At 32.7% G+C, this 6,469-nt stretch overlaps 1 long non-coding RNA gene across 1 annotated transcript; it reads right to left on the minus strand.

The window, feature by feature from the left end:
- Positions 1-3,179: 3,179 nt before the first annotated feature.
- Positions 3,180-6,057, minus strand: LOC124922185. Its single transcript, XR_007097770.1, has 4 exons — positions 5,795-6,057; positions 5,343-5,482; positions 5,141-5,239; positions 3,180-3,194 (listed from the first exon to the last, which is right to left on the minus strand). It is a non-coding gene; the product is annotated as an uncharacterized LOC124922185 (long non-coding RNA).
- Between the last annotated feature and the right edge of the window lie 412 nt (positions 6,058-6,469).

Below are 6,469 nucleotides of genomic sequence, written 5' to 3' on the forward strand. Positions count from 1 at the left end.
TTATCAAGCCCGATTGATTCGCCTTCGAGTCCCACCTTAAGGAAATGAAAGATTAACCAAAATAAATGCATATTATTTTCTAACTTTTTTATATCATGATCAACATATAATAAAAACAGGCAAATGCCAGGAATTTTATCGAACCTGATAAGTCCGTTTTACAGATGAGAGGTCCTCTTTACTATCATTTTTCAAATAACTGACAATAATGAAATAAAGTCCTTCCCCAGCAATATCAAACCATGCCCCGAAGTTCTGCATATACATAAGACAACAAACATGATCGAATGGGTTTACAAAGATTTTTGGGTTATTTAATTTTGAGCAATATCACCCAAGGTACAGTTGTGTTAAGACTAACAACAGTTTCTGCAGCCCATTAAATATATAATTCTCCTCCAACTCCATAGGCCCATTCTACAAGTTCATACTCATTCTCAACCTGTTAATTGCATAAGATGCAAATGAAAGATACAAATTAATGGTATCAATTAAAGTTCATATGCTGACACACAAAAACTATCGAAGAAACTCCAATCCAAACTACCTGGCAGCAAGAATGATTGGGCCTCCTTGAGATGCAAAAAGGTTCTCCTCCTTCATCAACTCAACAATTTTCTCCATGAAGAGTTTCATCTCATTTTAAGTTCAATTTGTTGCGTTATTTATACAAGTGGTTTCATTAGTTCCAAAAGAAACAATCCTTAGATGCACAAACAGACCGGCTTCCTGCACTGTCTTCACGAACTTTACCGGATCAAACCTGACTTCGAAATAGTACTACAATAGTTTACACAAAACCAAATTAAGTAAATAGAATATCCTCTCAGCTACCAGGTTCTAGTTCACATATAGTGAAGAAAACAACTTTTTTACCTGTCCTCTAACTTATTCATGATAATTCCAAAAGACATAAGTCTCAACCACATTAATTCCCCCTTTTTTTTATCTTCGAATAAACTCAGACCATACCTAAAAGAATAAGAATACAAAAAGAGTTTAAGGTGTATATATTACCTTAAACATACAAAAATACAAATAATCACTCACTTCAGTTGTACTCTTGGGATAATGAATCGATTCAGACTGCAATACACGTCTCTTCCCATCGATGACAATTTATTTCCCGTCATATGTAACTGTTTTTACAATTCACTCTTTCAAAAATAAGATTCACAAACAGAAGAGCTACATACACATTCAGTTTTTTTTCTTTCCATAGTTCATTCAGTTCGTTAATAATAAAAACACTCGAACAAAACATGAAATCCTCTCTCAAGTTATGCACGCTAATAATCATATGAATATATTTAAGAATTTCAGTTTTCTTGTCTTCACCTATCTAGACCTACATGCATTTTTTCAAATCTAAGCATATAAAATAACATTGAAGAATAAATGAAAGATGGACACTATAATAAGGAAAGTCAAGATTAAAGGTAGGTTAATAATTTGTTCCTTTGTAGATTACGAAGAATCTGAACGGATCGACGATGAATCTTATGCTGCAATTCCAGTGAAGTTAAAGAGAGAAAACAAAGGAAATAAAATCAGAATGAGAGCAACAAGAGAAGACCGAATCTGGTAAAATTGATAGAAGAACGCCGTAAGGATTAGTTCTACGGATCGGGCCTTCATCTTGACGCCTATTTGTTTACTGTTTATTCAGTGCCTTTCGAAGATATGACGCTTTCATTAGGGTTTTCTCAAAGATCATCTATTTATATACTCTGATGTGCGAGCATTACACAATGTGCGAGAATCGTGTAATGCTCGCATGATGATGTGCGAGCATTACACGATTTTCGCATATGTAATGTTCGCACATTAACGGTAAAAAATTTATCAGGGGGCATGATCGACATTTCACAGAGCGAAAAGGCCCTTTTTGCAAGGATTATCATCCGTTATCCCTTTTTTGAAATTAAGCCTATTATGAGACCATTTAATCAAATTTCCCTATGAAACAATGTACCAGTTACATAGAATCTAGAAAATATGAACAGTAGAATCAAAGTTAATTGAAAGTAGATCAAATTTGACCTACAAAAAGAAACAAGACATTGATCCTCCTCTAAATTAATTAGCCAAATGTTGCGATTAGAAAACCCTTGTAGTCTGTAGATGCTCATGAACTTGGCCACAAATGCTGCAAATATCATCATATAAAAAGAACAATAACATTAGATAGAAAGGTGTATATTATGAATATAAGAATGTTAATAGAAAAATCAAGGAGAATTAGAATTCAACACCATTAGAAACCCAAATCAAAATGTATGAATAAGTAGTTTTATTGGTCATGCCCTTACTTAAAGTTAAGATATTTTCATTGAGAATCGAACTTCAGAAATCACCTTAAATCCAAACTCTTTTAACTTCCTAACTCTGTTTGATATGTGCTTAATCACTAAGCTTATTTAAAAAAATTCAGGTTAATTGCAAACTACTATAGAAGCAATCACAGCTTATTCTCGATGAATCAAACTAGCACTAAGTTGTCTTAAAACAATTTTTAATAATATAATTGGCTCATTCTTGTAAAAACTCTTGGAGCTGAAATTGGGTTTGAGGGGTGGATTTTGGACTGGAAAATATCTATAGATTTTTTATATCATTTTATTTTGTCAAGTATTTTATTCAGTTGAAACATAACTTAACGAGACATATTCATAAATTTGTTGTCGTTCTATCGAACAAAAACAAGCTCAAACCCAAATACAGTTCAAGAAAGTGTTTCCAATTGGGCCAATTTAGAAACAACTTCTGAAGCTAGATCTTGGTATAGGTTTAGACGGAAAAACATCGATAAATTTTCTGGAAACAATTTTTTTCAAGTACTTTCAAAAACTAAATTCAATTCCAGAGTGTTTCTAAATAGCCCAAAATACGGGTAATTTTAGCATATCTATTGAGACAAACCTGGGGAGCATTAGCTTGATACTTCTATTATGATGATGTTAATATAATAAGCTTCAATACATGAGTGGTTTCTGCAGACGGTCTCAACTGATTTTTACCTTTCTAATCAATAATACTAATATCATTAAAATAACAGCACCCCATTTGAGAATTATTTTGTCCAAAGCAAAGTGATTTATCGTAAATATTTAATGAATGAAGACTGAGGGAAGGAGGTTTTCGATACCTTCAAGATGAAGGATAGCTTTCTGTCTGAGTCGCATCCTATGTTCCTGAATGATTCATATAAAAAAAATGGTTAGAGAGAACTATTACCAAAACAAATTAAAAAAATCTGTAAAATGAATCAATCTAGCAGTAAGAGTACCAGAAATTCCAAATACTTTAGATGGAGCTAAGTTTTATAGAAAAAAAATAGAAGCTTAATATAAGGTTGATTTTTTATTGGGTGAAAGTGTGTAAATAATGACAGAAATAATAAACATGTTTAGATTCTTCATTTGGCTATAATAAAACATTGTACAGCAAGAGAATTTTTTTGATAATATTAGCATCTGAAAAACATAAGTTCTCTCCAAGATTTATTTCTTTGCTTGAGAAGACATTCACGGAAGGTACTGTTTGGAGGGATCGTTACCTAACCCTAAAATAAGCTTACGGGTAGACATAACATAACCAAGGTCGACACTTATATTTCAATTCAGGACAATAAATAATTATTAATAAGGAAGACAGTTAGTTAAAAATGTGAGATAATTAATTGGGTGAGAAATTGATTATGATAGCTCACATGTATATCAGAAATGATTTGCAGAAACACACCTGACATTTTTTCAGAAATCTCTCAAGGTTAAATTCTCGTAATTTTTTTTTTCCATTTCATCATTTTGGAAAGAAGGATATCGGTATGCCCTTAAGCTAATGTTTTTGCTCCTTCTTTGAGATTAATTCGATGATCATCTGCGAGTAGTGAAAGTGTTGTAGATTCTCTGAATAATTTTTCAAACTCTACTAACAGCTTCTCCAATTTTTGTTCTCTATCAATCAACCTCTACTAGCAACTTCTCCAATTTTTGTTCTCTATCAACCTCTGGTGAAGATATTATTATGAAAATACAATTTTGATTCACATCTTTCCGATTCTCCAATATCCAGCACCCTTTCAAATAACCTTCCCTAACGTCCTGCCTTCTATATTGTGTAGCTACCGCAGTTCACCATGAAGTGTAAATTCTATTATCAGATTCTTGAAATTCCACTAAGTGTCATCAACCATTCGATTTGAGTATATAATATCATACTTAGGAATGAATAATAATGTTGCATTACCATTGAATTCCATACCCTGAGCTGATCATTGAAGTCCAAAACATTTATTAGTAGTACATAAAATGGATGACCACTTGCTACTGTGACCATTAGTTTAACAGCAGAAAATGTTACAAACTTTGTGTTTCTAATCACTCATGGGTTAATGAAATTGTGTGTACTTCCCGAGTTTATCATAATATATACATTATTTCATCCTACCATTCCTTTCACCTTCATCGTATCAAATGCATTTAGTCCTTCAATTGTAATTGTAGAGTCATCTTCTATTAATTCATGGGGTTCAACCAAATTTTCTTGCTCAAAAAGTTCATTAATCATTGCAATGGCATCCGCCCTGCATCTATGACCTTATTCCAATTTATCTTCACAGTAGATCTACTGATTGTGCAAAGAATGATTAACAATCAGTGTTTCTACTGTGAAGATAAATGGGAATATGGTCATAGATGCAAGACGGGTGTCATTGCAATGATTAATGGACTGTTTGAGGAAGAGAATCCGAAAGAAATTTGGTTGAACCCATGGATGAATTAGAAGGTGACTCTACAATGACAATTGAAGGACTAAATGCATTCGATACGATGAAGGTGTAAGGAAGTGTAAGACGAAATAATGTATATTTTTGATAGACTCGGGAAATACACACAATTTCCTTAACCCGTGAGTGATCAAAAATCGAAAGTTTGTAACATCACTGATGGTCACAGTAGCAAATAATCATCAATTGGTAAGTACTAGTAAATGTTTTGAACTGCAATGGTCAACTCAGGGTATGTAATTCAATGTCGACGCAAGAATATTATCCATTCCTAAGTATGATATTATACTCAAAATCTGTACTTTTCCAATGTACTTTTGAGTGAAAAGAAAATACTCTTTACAAAACCTTTTAGGGCTCTGCTCCTTCATTATATTTGAAGCTATTTCGGAAACATTCTCCTCTCAGTCCATCGGTGGGATGGTTTGGTTACATGTAAAAGGGTACCTAAAGACAAATAAAAAATGACTAAGAGAAAATATATCAAGGTGGCAATTGTACGAAATATTGCGCTTTTTTTTGCTATATATATAAAATGGTGACACTTAACTGTTGCACCCGGCATGTCTAAAATGTCAGAATACCCCTCCTTAAACTCCAATTTGACTTCTCTGCTATACAGGAAGCAAAATCAGATGGAAGTTGCAAACCTTCTTTTTTGCCAATGAATTCCAGTACTCAAACAACAATCTGTTAAAAATCTTCCACTATAAGAATTTTAAAAGAAGTACTGCAATAAAAAGAGTTGAGAATGTATACATTAACAAGCTATCCAGAAGATATTTAAACTAGTCAATAAAGAAATATAAATGTGCAAAGTAGGGGCGAGAATTTCAATCCGCACAGATGGAGACCAAGCCGAACTTTATAAGTTACAGGGAAATTATACAAAGATGGTGTTATTTTAAGCCTTTTTTTCGCTTCTCTTGATTTATTGTATGTCATCATTAAGAGAAATGAATTACCAAACCTATAAGCAGTAAAATGAATAAACAGTATTACCTGTTCCTCTGTTGGTGCATTGATTCGCACACTCAAGCATTGAGAACGTATTGCCTCAGTAACCTTTGAAGAACTGCTGCAACACAAAATCATCCTACCAGATGCACTATATTTCTCCATTGTTCTTCGAAGAGAATGTTGGGCTTCTCTAGAAAGGTTGTCAACCTCGTTAAGAATCAACACTAGAACCAGAAATCAATCAGTTCCATTAGTTCAGTGTAGATCAAAAATCAAATAAATCCCTCACAAAGTCTGTTTACTAGAAAATCTCATTAATCTTTGTTAATAAAGTAATGAATTGAGTGTCACTAGTGTTAGGACTTCAAAACACTTCCTTTCACTCCAAGAATAATACAAAATACTATCATATTTTCTAAAAACAATAAATTAATCACCGCGAGTGTCTAACTGCAACAGAGAAGTTGCAATTATATCATTTTACTAAGTGAGCTATTCATCTTTTCCCCTTACTATAGATGATCCCAATGTTGATTAAGCATAAGTGAGCAAGATGTTTAGGCTGAGTTTGGATGAGGGGAATTGTAAAATTCTTATTTTATAAGAATTGACATTGAATTAAAATTCAATTCTTATGTGTGGAAAATCATTGAATTGTAATTTCTTAATTTAAGTGGAATTCAAACTAAAAAATATATACTTGTTTCAATTCCATAA

Source organism: Impatiens glandulifera, chromosome 1 (genome assembly GCF_907164915.1).
Source record: "Impatiens glandulifera chromosome 1, dImpGla2.1, whole genome shotgun sequence".
Taxonomy (NCBI): domain Eukaryota; kingdom Viridiplantae; phylum Streptophyta; class Magnoliopsida; order Ericales; family Balsaminaceae; genus Impatiens; species Impatiens glandulifera.